At 48.9% G+C, this 17,526-nt stretch overlaps 1 protein-coding gene and 1 long non-coding RNA gene across 2 annotated transcripts in view; both read left to right on the plus strand.

The window, feature by feature from the left end:
• The first annotated feature begins 129 nt into the window (after positions 1-129).
• CTXND1 (cortexin domain containing 1) overlaps positions 130-17,526 on the plus strand; it is a 38,446-nt gene continuing 21,049 nt past the window's right edge. The window contains exon 1 of the mRNA XM_067030074.1: positions 130-215. The gene's annotated coding sequence lies outside the window, so the exon portion shown is untranslated. The remainder of the gene's footprint in view (positions 216-17,526) is intronic.
• LOC136793853 (uncharacterized) overlaps positions 3,139-17,526 on the plus strand; it is a 49,060-nt gene continuing 34,672 nt past the window's right edge. The window contains exon 1 of the long non-coding RNA XR_010839857.1: positions 3,139-3,277. This is a non-coding gene — a long non-coding RNA (uncharacterized lncRNA). The remainder of the gene's footprint in view (positions 3,278-17,526) is intronic.

Genomic DNA, 17,526 nt, shown 5'->3' on the forward strand with positions numbered 1-17,526 from the left:
GCATCCAGCTGCCTCGCCTTTAAAATGCCAGGGCGGCCGCGGCTCCGCTCAGAGCCCCCCTCTCGGCGGCTAGCCCGCGCTCGCCCGCGCCGCCGGGGCGCTGACTCAGCCGCAGCCCGGCCGCTGCCCGCCGAGCCGGGCCTGGGCAGCTCCCTCCGCGCCCCGAGCCCCTGGCCGGCACGCGCCGCAGCGAGCGCTCGGGCCGGCCTCGCCAGGTAAGCATTGCAGGAGCATCCCGGGACCCGCCGCCGCGGCGCCTGCGGGGCTGGGGCGCGGCGCGGTCGGCGGTGCCGCCGGGGCGTCCGCGGGTGGGTCCCCGGCCGCGGAGCCAGCCCGCCGGCTACAGGCGGAGGATCTGCTGGCTGGGGCCCCACCGGGCCCCACCGCCCCCTCCGCGAGGGGACCCGCCTGGCCAGCCGGGACCGGGACGCCCCTCCTGGTGGCACGGCGCCCGGGGCGCGCCTCGGTGGGCACGGGAGGGCTGGCAAGTGGCAGCAGCCTTGGGCCGCCCGGGTGGGAGCCGCGCCGGGCTCCGCGTTGCAGCAGCCCCAGTTCTGCTTCGGGGCTCGGGTCTCTAAAGCCGGGAAGTGCGGTGTGCTGTGTTCAAGGCGTAGTCGCTCTCCTGGGCCGTCCCCTCTCCCTTTGGGGGTCCTCGGCCCCTCTCCACTGGGGGGTTTAAGGAGTCTGAGTTGAAACTGAATCAAAGTTAGAAATTTCTTCTCGTTAAGTTCAGTGCCTAAAATTCAGTCCCTTCTTGTGGCTGACAGTATACCTGGAACAGATTTTTCTCAGTGTAGCTGTGAAGGTCACATTTGAGGTAACTTCTGGGGAAAGTTCTGTTGGTGGCAGCCTTTCTAAAATGTCAGGCCCCGTTGGATTTTGTCCTAATCTGCAGCGAAAAGCCTCATACAACCTTTCAAATATTTTTTCCCTTGTCAGTGTAGAAATGGAGAATGACTGGGTGATTTTGGGGGGAATGTATTATGGAACTGAATTTTATAATAGTCTCCATTGCCCATAAGGAAAGTTCTGGAAGGGAAACCTGTCAGGAAAGACCAAGGTGACACACCTTCTCACTAGATGCTCAGTAAGGTCACAGTGTGGCTTTGGACCCAGAAATAAAGTCCCAGGCAGGGCCTTTCCTGGGAGAGATTCCATTCTAGTCCACTTCTGCATCAGCTTGAAGGATCTTCTTAATCACTGTGTGGGTTTACCTGAACCTCCCCGGATTCCAACCAGAAAATCAGAGTATCTATGACGCAATCTTACTCCTTTACATAAAATATGTGCCCAGTAAATTAGGAGGTTGATGCCTAGGTGCCAGGTAACTTGGGTCTCCTGTACTTTCCCTCCATCTCTTTAAGCCACCACTTGAGATGAACTGTAATAACCTGATTTGTGGTCTTTGCAAACCTGCAAAGTGGGTTTAGGACATCAGAAAGCCAAACATCCAAGGCCTTAGATGTGATTTACGAATTGGATTTGGATTAAGGCTACATTTACAGGGACGGCTCAGCCTAAGACATGTAGCAGCTTTGAGGAGAAGGAAAATTGTCAAGCAAAAACTTACCCTGGAAAACTGTTCTGGAACCAATGACTTCACATTTATCCAAAAGAGATATTGTGGGTAAGCTGTTAGTTGATTCTGTATGATCTTTAATATAGTCTTATTCCAAATGATTAATTTCCCAGTCACTTTTTTTTAGTTGTATTTAATATTGCTGAACAACGTTCAAGTGATGAATGCCTAAAGTATAATGTGTCTCTGAACTCAAATATGTTTGGAAATTTATAGCAAATTTCCAGCCATTAGATAGTTAAGATGTAAATTTAAAATAGACAAGGTTATGGTAAAAGAAAGGGCTTTTAAAATAGTAGGGACCTGAATTAGCCTGAAAAGAAATAGTTCTATTAACTGCTTGTAAGGTATGATTCAGAGGACTGCATATCTCTCCAGTTTATTTACTTACAGGGTTAATGAAAAAGGTAGCCACTCTGAATATACTGCCCTGCTAGTTAATTTTTCTCCAACAAATATTTACACTGCTGGCCACACTATCACAGCACAGACTCAAAATCTGCAGTCCTAAGGTGGTTTGTGTGTAGTATCATTCAAATTCGACAACATTTCCAAGATTTAAATGGAAAATGAAATGGTATCAAGGAAAATGTCCTTAAATTACCATGTCCGGCCACAATAGAAAGAACAGTGTTTCTAAAACTGACAAAGTTCCAAGACTCTGAGGCTAATGCTCTAGTAAGTCCTGACGTGTAGGAAGACCATAATGGCTCTGAATTTTGGCATCGAAGGCTCTGGAACTGGTCCATGTCAGTGAATTTTTTAGATAACTGAAGTTCACATTAAAACATTAAAAGTGGCAACATTTTCAAATATTTGATTTGTTTGGGAAGGAAATATTCCTCAAGTGCATTCTGTGCTTGCCTACAGTCAGAAAGCTGGCTAATGGGAATGTGTGCATTTCCTGACGCCTGGGGACCAGCCCTGTGAAAATCAATTATCTCGTGTCCAGAGGGGAGAAGGAGCCCTGACGTTTGCATCCAACAGATCAGCATTTAGTCCTGGCTCTGCCTGTAGTCAGATGACCTTGACTTAATCGAGGTGCCTTTCTGAGCTTCTGTTCTCTCATTTGTAAACCCTAGGAGAACGGATACCTAAAAGTCAGTTCCATTTGTTGAGTACTTACTGTATGCTAAACATTTTATACATGCGGTCATTTAATTCCCAGAGAAACAATTATCATTTCCATTTTCCTGATGAGGAAACGCATGATCAGAGAAGCAACTTGAATTACCCAAGGTTAATTCAGGGTAGGAAAGCTGCTCTTCCAGACTGGGCTCATCTGATTTTGAAACCTATATTCTTCTGACCTATCATATGAAGTTGCTAAAAGGAAAACATCCCTGATGTAGAGTCAGCACTCAAGCACTCCAAAAAAAAAAAAAAAAAGGTAGCTGCCGTTAACTATGATGACCAGTTCCACTTTGTGAGGGTGAAGTTAAACGAGGTCATTCATGTTTGAGACTGGGGGGCCGTCCCTCTGTAACTGGTCTCTATACAATCAGTTATTACATGGAAGCTCCTAACTCCCTCGGTTTCCCTGTTTTAAACTTAGGAAACCATTGCCTTCTTTGCTGGGTGGTCGTGGAAATCGTAGTTGGTGATGTATATGAAAGAGCCTAGCACATAGTAACGAAGTCCTCGTGGACCTCCCCTTCCGGAGTCTGCCCCTGTCTTTACCATGGACATCAGTGCTCTGTAAGTTTCCTCTGTGTGTTCTTGAACACAGGGCCCTATGCTGGCCATTCCTGAAGGTGGTCCCCCCAGGGACAATGATACTTCAAGCCCTTCAGATGGCGCCCCCTTGGAAAACTTACTTCAAGGGAAATATAGAAGGCCAATATCCTTGATGGGAAGAGGTGAGGTTGGAATCCCTCATGCCAGAATCTCGTAAGAGACCCCTGTAGCACAGAGGGGCGTCCATACGAACAAGCATCCTTCAGCGTGCCTGTCCCCTTTAGTCAGTCCTGCCCTCTTGCTGGCCCAATGACAAAAGAGTGAACGTGCCCCTGGGTCTCAGTAAATGACTGGCCTCAAGGCACACATTTCATGTTCAGTATATAGTTTACACTCTGTTCTTATGGGAATTAAAAAAAAATTTTAATTCTTTTGATATTTTTTAATGTTTACATTATTTTTAAGTATTTTATTCTACTCCATAATACAACTTTGTGTTAATATAAAGCAAGGCAGTCCACTACCAACACCACTCTGGGAAGAAGTGCCCTTCTATCCTGGGCCACACTCCTGCACCCTCCATGGTATGCATACCCCAGGTAGGGAGGCCAGGCCCTAGAAGGGTTTGGACCCTTCCTCTAAATGATCTGATTCCCAATGCCTTGGCACATAGAACCCTACAGACTCCAGAATGGCATTTAATCCTTGCCCTTGGGGTGGCGTGACAGGCAGGAACCCTGAGTTTCCCCTACAGATTGAGCAGGGTTAGAGAAGCAGCCACTCCTGCAACCCACACCCATGGCAGACATTGGGGTTGAAATATGACGTTGTTTCCATGGACATGAGCGTGGACATGAATTTTCATGCACAGGTAGCCATAACAAGTTGACCAGAGGTGACATTCTATTTGTCACCCAGCGGTTGGCATTAATAGCCAACTAGTGTCCTGGAAGTGTATGGCCTTCATCATGACATCCAACTGTCTCCAGTGACACTGACTTCTCCTTGGCTCAGATTGAGCTCCCTGTGTTCTAGAAGACTGCAAATGGATTGGACACATCTGTCATGCCTCCTTCACTCACCCAGAGCAGACATTGCTAGTCATTCATGACGTTCTTTCCCACTCAGCCAGAATGAGGCCTCAGAATCCTCAACAACTGCCTGGGGTTGGCCCATGAAATGGTATTTCGTTGGACATTGTAGACAGTAAGAAGATACTGGGGAGTTTTAAGGGACACTGTGGAGTTTTAAGACATAGGACTAAGCTGACGGCCCCCTCACCTTTCCCCAAGCCCTCTATAAGCCATAGGGACATTGACAAAATCTACCCCTGTGCGGTTCAACATGTCCCCAAACTTGCTAAGAGAGAAGTGCCAGCTCTAGGTGGTGGCCTCTAGGTTATCCTGATGCAGTGTTGCCAGTGGGCCTCGGGGAGCTCACCTGTGCCCACCTTGGGCTGCCTGCATTGAATCAGGTGTAACTTGTACAACCAGGACATCTGTGTTAATTTCCTGGGGTACTGTAACAAAGTACCGCAGGCTGTGGGCTTAAAGAACAAGAACGTACTTTCTCACCATTCTAGAGGCAAGAAGTCTGAGATCAAGGTGTCAGCAGGGTGGGTTTCTTCTGAGACCTCTCTCCTTGGCTTGCAGACAGCCGCCTTCTCCCTGTGTCTTCACATCGTCTTCCCTCTGTGTGTCTGTGTCCTAATCTCCTCTTCTTATAAGGACCCCACTTGTATTGAATTAGGACTCACCCATATGACTTCCTTTTACCTTCATTACCTCTTTAAAGGCCCCCATCTCCAAATACAGTCACATTCTGAGGTCCTGGGAGTTCGATCTTCAAAATATGACTTGAGGGGAGCCGGGGACACAATTAAGTCCATAACAACATCTGAGGGAATGATGCTTGAACTTGGCCTGTTTGAGAGGGCGCGGTCCAGGCTGGCACAGTAACGAGACCCCATACAGAGGAACAGCCACAAGTACCAGGTCTCTGGAGGGCGTGGATGGACCTGCATCCAAACCTCCATCATTAGGGCAGTTGTTCAGCTTCCAAGATGGCCCTCTTCTTGGAAATAGTCTGCTCCCCTCTCTTATTAACTGATGTTTGGGAAGGGTGCTCTTGTCCAGTGGGTCAACGAACTGGACAAGTGGACGTTCAGGATTTGACTCCCAGGAGGTGACCTGGGCTCCATCAGTATCGACCATCAGGCAGAATTGTCCAGTATGATCAGAGCATATGTCTCCCTTCCCTGTGCCCCAGTTAAAACACGAAGAGGGGCTTCCCTGGTGGCGCAGTGGTTGAGAGTCCGCCTGCCGATGCAGGGGACATGGGTTCGTGCCCCGGTCCGGGAGGATCCCACATGCCGCGGAGCGGCTGGGCCTGTAAGCCATGGCCGCTGGGTCTGCGCGTCCGGACCCTGTGCTCCACAACGGGACAGGCCACAACAGTGAGAGGCCCGCGTACCACCAAAAATAACACAAAACACTAAGATAGTCATTCTCAGTGTCTCCAGAAAAAGGGAGAAACATTGCTACCATTAGGAAACCACGCTTTGAAACTCCTGCGCCACCCCACTGGCCGCATCTCCATGCTAGCGAGGACAATATTGTTAATCAATATACATGCCCAGTGGACTGTAACTCTCCTAAAAATCTATCTTCTTGTTCATTAATTTCTCTGATTTCTGAGAATGCTCCTTAGAAAGATAATGAGTATCTATGTGAGTGTGGGGAGGTTGGGTGTGCAGTATTTCTATCAAGAATTGATTTCCGGGGGCTTCCCTGGTGGCGCAATGGTTGGGAGTCCGCCTGCCGATGCAGGGGACACGGGTTCGTGCCCCGGTCCGGGAAGATCCCACATACCACGGAGCGGCTGGGCCCGTGAGCCATGGCTGCTGAGCCTGCGCGTCTGGAGCCTGTGCTCCACAACGGGAGAGGCCACAACAGTGAGAGGCCCGCGTACAGAAAAAAAAAAAAAAAAAGAATTGATTTCCGGGACTTCCCTGGTGGTCCAGTGGTTAAGAGTCCATGTTTCCAACACAGAGGGTTCCCGTTCGATCCCTGGTTGGGGAACTAAGATCCCACATGCCACGTGCCATGGCTAAAAAATAAATTTTAAAAAAATAATAAATAAAAATAAGCATAAGCATAAAAATAAGGATATCCAAAAAAAAGAATTGATTTCCCTCTTAACACTCCGCTCCCCGTCCCCTCGGTGCCTCCACTCCCCCATTGAGAGGAGGGGTTCCCCACCTGTGATTCCAAGGAAGGAACCCTTCAACTGCTCACAAGACAAAAGCTACCATCTTAGAGGCATCTTAGAAGCAGAGGTGGTGGGGGTTATGGGATAATTGAAGGAAAGGGCTTCCTACATGGGAATGTGGTCAGTATGATGGAGGATGGGGAAGAGAGAGATCCAGTAATCAATTCCTTGGCTGGTGAGACTCAAAAATTATGAGACCTTGGAGATATTCTCCCAGGGGGACACAAGGGACTCTGGGTTGCCAAGTTCCCCGGACCTGGCTCCAAATCTTAACTCCACGGCTCACAGCTATGTGACCGCGGACAAATCACCCCACCACTCTGAGCCATAGTTTTCTCACACATACGCTGGAGATATGAACGCTGAATTCCGAAGTTCCAGGAGGAGCATACAGAAGAGAACATGTGAAATCAATTAACACCACGCTTACCATGCAGCAGGCCTGCAGAAGTGCGTGTGGAATCTGACTCTGATTGCACCTGACGTTGCAAGAATGAAACAGAGAAATTCTCGAAGAATCAGCTGGGAGGCTCGTTGTAAGATTCACATTCAGAGGCTCAACTCTGAACCCCTGAATCAGAACTCTCCGGCACAGAGCTGGCAATGCATATTTCAACAAGCTCTGAGAGAGATGATTAGCACGCTAAACTTTGGAGCCTAAAGTTTGAGAATCACACCCCCTGCTTGGGGAAATTAGCACTGTTTGCACCCTTGCTTGATTTAAACTGTGGACCCCTCCAGGTCCACAGCTCCTTCTGTCTGGACAGAAACACGAATGCTCTCTCTCCTTCTCGACCTAGAGAGGCACATTCGTTCCTACAACAGGCTTCCCTCAAGGGCATTTTGTAATTTCCTGTTTTCCACAAAAGTCACACACAGCCAGCTGTCAGCACGACCTGTAGCCAAAGCTTTGCTGTCCAGGCTGACGTGGCCTCAATCTCTGTTGCACCAGCCCTGGAAAATCACAGAAGGACAAACGGTGGAGGCTGTATCTGGAAAGAAACCTGTGCTTCTAGGTCTAAGGCAATTGTGTCTTTGACCATTACTTTTTTACTACAAAAGTCCAATTTCAATCTATTGCTTCAATTTCAATCTCTATGTTCACCTTTGATCTGTCTTGTGGTATTTTTTTCACCTTTATACAGAGTAAACTTTGAAATTATCTCAGTTTGCTTCTTTGGAGGAGAAAGATTTTAATAGCTTAATAGCTGAGTCCTTTGGATTCAGAGCAAGGAAGGTTTACCATTTATTTTTAAAGGTATTTGCTCTGAAGAACACTTTTTTCTGATTATTCAAGTTATAGATATACTTTGTAGAAGTTTGGGGAAATACCGAAAAATAAAAAAAGAAGGAAATAACAACTACCTACGATCCCCAGCACATAACTGTCATTTTGGTAGTTCCTCCTGTACATACCTTTTTCCCCTGTATACATACCTTTTTGGTGTTATTGCTCATTTGCTTGTTTACATAACTGGAATTTGTGAGCATAAAACCAATGACTTGGGCTTCCCTGGTGGCGCAGTGGTTGAGAATCTGCCTGCCGATGCAGGGGACACGGGTTCGTGCCCTGGTCCGGGAAGATCCCATATGCCGCGGAGCAGCTGGGCCCGTGAACCATGGCCATGGAGCCTGTGCGTGTGCTCCGCAACGGGAGAGGCCACAGGAGAGGCCACAGCAGTGAGAGGCCCGCGTACCACAAACAAACAAACAATGACTTGTGGTCGAGAGCAGAGGATGCTCTAGGGTTCGGGGTGGCCTGGGGCAGGGCTCACTCTTGGAGAGTGAGTTTGATGAGGGACTTTGGACGATGGGCAGGATTTGAGGCAGCACAGGTAGGCAGGGTGGCATTTCAGGCAGCGAGAGTGGTGGCAGAAAGAAATAGGGGCAGCAGGCCTCAGGGTGGTTTTGAAACACGTCCACAAATTCTTTGACCCTCAATCCACCAAGAAGTGGAGCGCGTGGCCGCCCCTCCCCCCGCCTTGAGCCCAGGTGGGCCTTCGTGGCTGCCTCAGTGAATAAAATTGTTCACACAAGTTTGTGTGCCCGACGCACAGTGAGGACAAACAAACGGAAACATCGGAGTTTGGAGCAGAGAAAGGTTTATTGCAAGGCGACGGGTGGCTCATGCCCTAAAAAGCCTCGAGCTCCCCAAAGGGTTTTGGCAAAGCCGTTTTAAAAGCCAGGTGAGGGAGGGGGTCGCAGGGTAGGTAATCAGATCATGCACAATTCGCTGATGGGCTGATGATGAGGGAACAGGGTGGAGTCACCGGGGTTAACTTTGTCAGTCCTTAGGCTCCCGGAGGCCTGGGGCAATGTGCTCATGGTCATCAAGTAGTTAACATCTTCCATTTGATGGGGCGTTTTTACATCTGCAAAACAACTCCGGAAATTTGCATCGAATACCATTACCTAGGTACTTCAGAGAGGAGCTAAAGCAGAGGATATGGGGGGAAGGAAGGCCCCATAGGGTCCTGCTGGGTTACAAAATGAGATGCAAGGGATGCTTTGTGGCTTCTGGACTGGGTTAGTTAGAAAAGGCCATTCGACTAATGCTGGCCTCTCTTGGGACACTTGCTCTGTGACCCTTGAGCTGCCTGAGGTCGCCACGTGGAGAGACCACGTCACTGAAGGCAATGCCCGAGGAGCCTGGCTGCTCCAGCCCCTGCTCTGAGTCTTCCCAGCCTTGACGTGAGACCCGTGGGTGACGGAGCCTTCCAGAGGACCCCAGCCCCACCCAGCACCCGACCTTAACTGAACCTCAGAACTCCAAGCAAGAACTACCCGGCTGAGCCCAGTCAGCCTCCAGCTTCATCAGCAAAACAAATGACTGTTATTTGTTTATGAATAAATAACCAGAATAAGTCTCTTCAGGGACCACGTTTATTTCAGTCTTGAGGCAAACACTGCCAAGGGCAACACGAGGATGGCTGGGGTCAGAGCCTAGAAGCCCCTGATGCCCAAGGCCTGATTTCCCCAAACTGCTCAGCTACAAGTCCTCACCTGCAGAGGGATAGAATAACAGCAGCTGGTGTTTGCACCATCATCTCTACATGTGGGCACTATGCTTAGTGCTTTCTGTGATGTCACTCCTCTAATCCTTATCTTGACTCTATAAGGTTGCTGCTGTAACCGTCACCCTATTTTACCCGTGAGGAGACTGGGGCACCAAGAGATTAAATAATCCACCCAAGGTGCATTGCCAGTAAATGGGATCGGAGCTGAGATTCAAAACCCAGGGACTGGGCTTCCCTGGTGGCACAGAGGTTGAGAATCTGCCTGCCGATGCAGGGGACGCGGGTTCATGCCCCGGTCCGGGAAGATCCCACATGCCGCCGAGCGGCTGGGCCTGTGAGCCATGGCGGCTGAGCCTGCGCGTCCGGAGCCTGTGCTCCACAAGGTGAGAGGCCACAGCAGTGAGAGGCCCACATACGGCAAAAAAACCCACAAAAAACAAAAACAAAACAGGGACTGGCTCCGGTTCCTAGTCTCAACCTTTATACTCTCTCCCCCTCCAGGGAGTGCTGGAATACAGACAAGATTGTATGTCTGAAGGCATAGGTACTTATCGTATCAGGGGCTGAACTGACCTTCTCTTCGGGAAAGATCTAGTCCAAAGAGCTCCGGGAGGGGCCCCACGACAGCAGCGTCACCAGGAAACTTATCAGAGTCCTAGTCACTGCGTCACCTTTGCTTGGATTGCAGAGGACAGTGTCTGCGTCTAATTTACCTTTCTTACAACCAGAACTGTGCAAAGCTGTCCAATCCTGGCTGACCAGTCCACCAGCATCACCCTTTGCTGTGAGCCGTTCTCTACAGACTCAGAGGAGAGTCTACCCAGTCTTCATCAATGACGGTCCTTTACTTTCCCGAAAAAGAGACCCCTTAATATTCTGCGTGTCCTCTTGGGAGAGGGAGGTCTGGCTTTGCCCCCCATGTCTTACCTGGCGAGCAGGCAGCTACAAGCCCAGCCTGCCATAGTCAAGCGTGTGTGTCTGGCTGCCCCTCCCCACGGTTCGGTTTATCAAGAATAATAAAAGGATGCTTGTAGGGCCTGTTGATTTCAACACACCCTTTACCAGCGTATCCCCCATCGTCCTGAGCTGGGCACTTTGCACATAAATTCTCAGGCCTCATCTGTTCACTTGAATCTGGCTTGCTGGGCTCAGAGGAAAGAAAGCATTAGCAGACTGTGAGAGGATTGCTCTATGTTCTGCAGAAAACAAGCCGACATTTTCAAGGACTCTAAACAGAGAAGGGTGATGAGTAATAACAGGCTGGACTCATCTTCCCATTTCCCACACCCTTGGTGACTGGGATGTGAAATTCGGCCAGGTGCTGCGTGGCGGTCTCTGTGTGGACGGGGAGATCGAGAAAATGGACGCTGCGCCGCGCCGCGCTCCAGCGGGGCCGGACTCCTCTCGCTCTGCAGATGGCCCAGAGCGTCAGACTCCTCCAACACCCGCTGCTTTCCCCCAGGAGCCGCCAACACCGTTCTTTCCACCTGTGCAAAATGCTCTCCCATGTTTCCTGCTGCGTCTAAGCCGGCGGCCCCAAGAGGTGGGTGTCACTGCCCCATTCTCGTGAGGAAGCACGGCGACCCACCCAGGGCACCCCACTGATCACTAGCTCAAACTGAGCCCAGTTTGAGATGGCCACGTCTGGTCTGCACGCCACCTCATCTCACGGGCTCCCAGTTGGGAGGCATTCTTTACAGCAGTTGTGAAGAGGGGGGCATTTTGAGAGAGGTGATTTGACACAGCCAAGGTGTGGCGTCCCAGTTTTTACTTCTAGATGTTGTGCATAATAAGCAGCTCATCTCACCCTGTCCCTGACCCAACCTCTGCCCAGACTCCATCCATCTCTGACCTCCATCACCCTACTAATTTAGCACAGTGCCTGGTTTTTTAAAAATATTTAGTGATTTGTTTTCCAAGTTTCGTCCAAATGCCCCTGGTCTCAGAGGATCAGCCTCCAAACTGTCAAGTTTCCATAACCAATCCTTGTCCCCAAACCCTCCCCTCCCCCAAGAAGTCTGCAAATGCACTGAAGGAAGAAGGCTGGTATTCCTTGGTTTCTGGCTTCTGCACGGTGCCCTACACGCAAGGACGGAATCCGCCAAACCAACCTGCCCGTTTTCCTGGTGAGGACACCAGGCTCGCTGACTTGCTCAAGGTCATTCAGCTTTTCCACAGTAGATTGAAGAGTGAAGGACACTCTTCTCCTCTGTTTATGAGGATGGAGGAGGTAGGCAAGGAACCCTGTGATGGTGACCCCATTCCTGACCAGTGTCGGAACTCATGGGGAGCCCTGTGGATCCCCGGGGGCCGTGGACACCCACAGGGGTGTCATCTGTCCTCACAAACATCTTTGCGTATGCAGATGGGTCTTGCAGCTTGGAGGTGCACAGCCACTGTGGCTGCCTGCCTTGGAGGGGCCATTAATTTCAGGGAGATTAATTACTCCCGGGGACAGCCAAGTCAGTCTCCTGCAGCTTGCCTCTGTTGGTCTGAGTCATTGTGCGGAAACAGGCCTGTGTCGCTCTCCTGAGCCCCTCATACCAGCAAGTACAGCCAGCGGAGTGCAGCCCTCAGCCCTCTGATCCAGCTTTGGGTGGAAGGAATGCTTCTTGGATAATTCAGTCATTGTCGTTGTCCCCTTGTCAGAGGACACCAGGTGATTTGCTGTGTGGTTGGCTGTGTTTTGGGGAAGCCAGCACAGAGAGCCAGGCAGGTGTGCAGGCTGAAGGCTGGGAGCATCTTTACTTCTGCCTTCAGCCTGCACACATCTTGGGGGACTCACGCCTATGGAGGGACCATCAAAACAAAAATCAAAGCAACAGCAAATATTTTCATCACGTGTTTACTCTCTGTTGGACACTTTGCTTAGCACTTTCGACATACATCTTCCTTTATTCTTTTCAGAGATCCAGTGAGACTCATTGGGATATTATTATCCCCATTTTAAAGATAAGGAGGCTGAGACTTGAAGAATTTACATCACTTGTCCAGTGTCACATGGCTGGTGCGCCAGGTGGCCAGAATCTGAGCCTGGACATCTTGTCCCAGGACCTGAACTTGTAACCACTTCACTCCCCTCCTAAGAAGGGGACTGGTTTCTGTTTTCACATGAGAAAGGGCTTTGAGATGTTAACTATGGTGGTGAGAAATAACAGCAAAAATGGCTCAATGTGCCTGAGTCAGCCTGACTGGTTATGAAAAGACACTCCCTGCTGAGGCTCTCCGGGAGGTGGAGGGTTTTCTTTGGGAGGATGAGGGGCACGAAGAACCATGCGTTTTCGGGGAGTCCTGTGCCCAAGGTTGTGGTTGAGGCCTGAAAGAGCAGCCTGAGCAGAGCTGTTGAATCACATGTACTGCTCATCTGTGTCGTGCAAATCACTTTCATTATGAGGAGAAAAAAGGTTGATTCTCTCCATTTAAAAGAAAAATCTGGGGCTTCCCTGATGGCGCAGTGGTTGAGAGTCCGCCTGCCGATGCAGGGGACGCGGGTTCATGCCCTGGTCCGGGAGGATCCCACATGCCGCGGAGCGGCTGGGCCCGTGAGCCATGGCCGCTGCACCTACGCGTCCGGAGCCTGTGCTCCGCAACAGGAGAGACAACAGTGAGAGGCAAATTTGCCAGGGCACAAATGAAATTGCTGTCAAATTAGAAATGTAGGTTCAATCTCCTAAACATCTCTTTGGCCGCTGGTCTGATGTAAGACATTTGGATCACTACAAATGAATGAGACTTTGTAAATGAGTCCTCCGTGCTTCAGAAAAAGAAGGGAAGTTCACAAAAGCCAAGGGTTTTCCCTTTTTCGCTGGCTGCCTTGCCCACACTAGGCTGGTCCTCTGTGCCACTACCCTCGTTCACGACCCTCATCATCTCTCTGCTTGTTGATTGCAGGTCTCCAGGTGTTCAGTGTCCCAGGCAGACCCCACCCCATTCCTAGGGCATGGCTGTCCCCATTGCCCACACCAGGTACTTCCCTCCAAACATAGGAACTTACTACTCAGAGTCACTGTGGATCCCCACACCCCAATGGCCCCAGCAGCACCACACTATCCGAGTGCGCAGACTGGAACATAATCTCATGAACCTGTTTAGCTTGGTAACCAAAGCAATCCCATGGTTATTGCTTTAATATCACCATTAATGGAAATGCGTTTCCAAAATATAAACTGTGCCCAGGCATCAGCCATTGCTGTTCTCAACGTGCACAGACTTTTCCCTGGTCCCAAGGTGGAAAATGTTTTTACAAAGTTAATGGGCTTTTCTCTTTCACCTTCACCCGGTTCATCCTGGGCAACGATATGCTGGAGAAGAGATTAGAATGCTACAGGCGGCATGCAGAAAGAAAGGCCACACTCATATTCAGTTCCCGACACAATCAAAAATACAATTATGCAGCAGAATAATAGCCTTACAAGCCAGGCGATTTTCCTGCGAAGAAATATTCCAAACTCCCTTATTTCCTTCTTTATTTAGCAAATCACAAACCAACTTAGAGTCGCTGGCTCATAAATTTCTCCCGCGGTTTAGAGCCTTGTCTATGTTCTTAATGAGATATTAGCTGCATTAAAGAAGGCGAATTAGACTCAGGGGAAGTAAAATTTAGAGGAAAAAAAAAAAAGAAGAAGGCAGGACAACAGATGGCAGGGGGGATGGTGAAAGAGAGGTTGAAGGTGGTGAGATGTGTCCCCCAACTTCTCCACACTTGGACTTGGCAGGGCAAGGTGCATTAGAGAAGTTGAAGGGTCACTGAGGACTGAGGGTCCTTGCCCCTGGGGACAGTGAGACAGACACAGAGAAGCAGTGGTCAGATGCCAGAGCAGAATTAAACTCGATATCAATAACAGGAAGGCAACCAGAAAAATCTCTAAATGTTTGGAAATTAAGCAACACACTTTTAAAAAACTTATAGGTCCAAGAAGAAATCGCAAAATGTAAATTAGAAAATATTTTCAGCTTGTGGCTTACAGCTAAAGCACTACTTATGGGAAAATGGATAGCTCTAAATGCATAGGTTGGAAAGAGAAGAAAGGCCCAACTTCAATGATGTATGTTTCCAACTGAAGAAGGTGGAAAACGGACGGCAAAATCAAAGGCTGTAAAGTAAGCGTAGAAATCAATTAGATAGATAGCAAACATACAGCAAAGCCAAGGGTTAGCTTTTTAAAAAGATTAATAAAATTGGGACTTCCCTGGTGGCGCACTGGTTAAGAATCCCCCCGCCAATGCAGGGGACATGAGTTCGATCCCTGGTCCGGGAAGATGCCACCTGCTGTGGAGCAACTAAGCCCATGCACTACAACTACTGAGCCCACGTACCTAGAGCCGCTGCTCCGCAACAAGAGAAGCCACCGCAGTGAGAAGACCGCGCACCACAATGAAGAGTAGCCCCCACTCGCCACAACTAGAGGAAGCCTGTGCGCAGCAACAGAGACCCAATGCAGCCAAAAAATAGTTAAAATTACGACTCTCATGCAAATATATAAAGTGAGCAATGATTTATTCAATTCATTAATGAAGGGACCATCAGGATGGTAAGGCTAGCTCCAAGAGAACTGGAAAAAGTAAATTATTCCAAGTCCCTGAAAGAAAGCTACTTGAATACAGTTGCTGATTTACATACAAAATTTTTAATGTCTTACAGAGCAATAAACTGTAAGCTCTGGAGTGATCTTTTCTACCAGGCAAAATTCTTTGCCTTGCTATCAGGCAACAATTATCTGCATTGCTATCAGTTTTCTACAAGTTACATCTACTCTTCAGATTTGTAAAGTAGTCTAATCAATAAATAGTAAGGAACAGATCAAACAGAGGCCCACAGCCAGAGAGAATCAATACAGCCTGGGCAGGCCTACTAGACACAAACACACCCAGCAAACAGAGAAAGGTCATTCAGCAATCCTATGGCCCCATTTCCAAATCTTGCACACTTTTTCTTAACAGAAATGGTGAGTATATGTTGACATTTCTGCCATTTGGGAGGTTGTGAATATTCAAGTGACAGGAACTGAAAGTCCTCATTCTTTTCAGTGGTGACATCATCCCCCACCCCCACCCCCAGGGGCATTTAGAGACTCAGCGTGACACTGGCCACCCAGCAGAATGCAATTTACAATCACACTGCTGCAGATCTGCAAACAGAACTGATTCTCTGCCTTATGTAATTCTGTCAGCTCAAGAATTCCAGAAAGTAGCCCTAGAAACTAATCAATTGATTTGAGGAAAGTCTATAAAAGTATCTTGTTATTTTCTAATAACTAGCCAAGCCTTAAAGAAAATTAGGTCCAGGCCTTTCAAATAATTCAGAACAGCACCAGGAATCATACTTTGCACCATGCCCACCATTGCTGTTTTTCTCAACCAGGACACGCACCTGCCTCACCCTAATCAGCTCCTCCTGCCTCACTTCAGTATAAGGCCTTCCAGCCTCAACGTGAAAGAATTTAGTATCTTGGGGAACATCGTCCAGCCCAGATGGAACTCTCTTTGTTTGAGATAAATATAAAAAGAAAATTTTTTTAACGATATGTATGTATCTTTTATATTTTTTGCACCTAATGTTCTCCCCTAATCAGCCCAAAGCACACCATCACAAGGATTATTCATACTTTGCCGTACAGCAGAAACTAACACAACATTGAAAATCATCGATACTTCAATTAAAAAAAAAAGCTAAAAGAATGGGTTATTCAGCTTTTGACTACCATATACCACAGTAGAATTTTTGGGTCAAGTCAATATTGCTTTGAAAGCTAGAATACCAAGGGAATAGGAGGTTATCACCCTTTCATTTCCATGAGACTATCAAGGTCATGGAGTTCTTCCACGCTATAGAGAGGATGCTCCAACACAACCCCCCTCCCCCTCCCGTCTAGCCAGGCCAGGTGGCTTGTGGTCTCAGGGCGGAAGGAGAACACGGTGGAGAGCAGTGCTTCTCAAACTCTCCAGCGATGAACCTGTTGTTGCTGGGTTTCCCCTAAACTCCCAATCTGTGGTTTTACTGCGCATGATCAGTACTCAGCTTGTACCACGTGACTCATACCTAGCTGGTCAGTGCGGTGTCCCGGGAGAGAGTCCGCTATCACACACATGGACGTCACTGCAATGTCAAATTGCTGTAAAAGTTTCCTAATACTCTCAAGTCTGTACTGACCTGGTGTGAACCAGGAAGTGCAAGGACAGACATGAAGCCTGCTGTAAAAGAGACAGAAAGCCTGAAGCCTGTCCCTTCCAGGGTGAGAGATCATGGAAGGGGAAAAGGGGGACAAGGAAGGTGAGTATGTAGAGTGGCAGGATCTTGTTTCCCAGCCTCACTTGTCTTGCGGGGTCACACCTTAGGGGCTTTCAGAGCACCCAGATACATGTGAGGAGCTCACAAACATGGGGCCAGGAGCTCACTTTCTGGGCATGCAGTGAGGGAAGTTGCAGGACCTAAGATAAGCCCACTGATGGTGACCGTGTGCAGGAGAAGTGGCACAGAGGTGGTGAGATCACAGGCCCGAGGTTGTGCTCCTGGGTCCCCACTGCCTGTGCACAGTGTGCAGGGCACCTAGACATCACTGCGCATGCTGGGGTGTGACGTGTGACAGGGCCAAAAGCCCAGGGTCAGGAGGAAAGTAGGACCATGGATGAGGACCTGGAAACAGGGGCAAAGCCCATATTCCAATAGTCCAGAAGGGACCAGGCACACTACAGCAGTCACTGTTCTAGGGAACGGAAGCCAGCAAGGATCCAGAGGAGGACACATGAATCTGAGGGTCCTTATTGCCCTTTGCAAGGACGTCATAACCACTCGTAGACACAGATGTCAACTGGAAGAGGAGGAGGAGGGAAGAGAGGCGGAACTCAGAATGCCTGCACGTTTACCTAAAGATATGGACCATTGAAGTCAGCCTCTGTGGGAAGTGGAAAGTTGAATGACAATAATGAACGAATGAATGAAACTGAAAAGCTGAAGAAAGTAGAAGACGGTGATATTGTTAATGA

Source organism: Kogia breviceps, chromosome 3 (genome assembly GCF_026419965.1).
Source record: "Kogia breviceps isolate mKogBre1 chromosome 3, mKogBre1 haplotype 1, whole genome shotgun sequence".
Lineage (NCBI taxonomy): Eukaryota > Metazoa > Chordata > Mammalia > Artiodactyla > Physeteridae > Kogia > Kogia breviceps.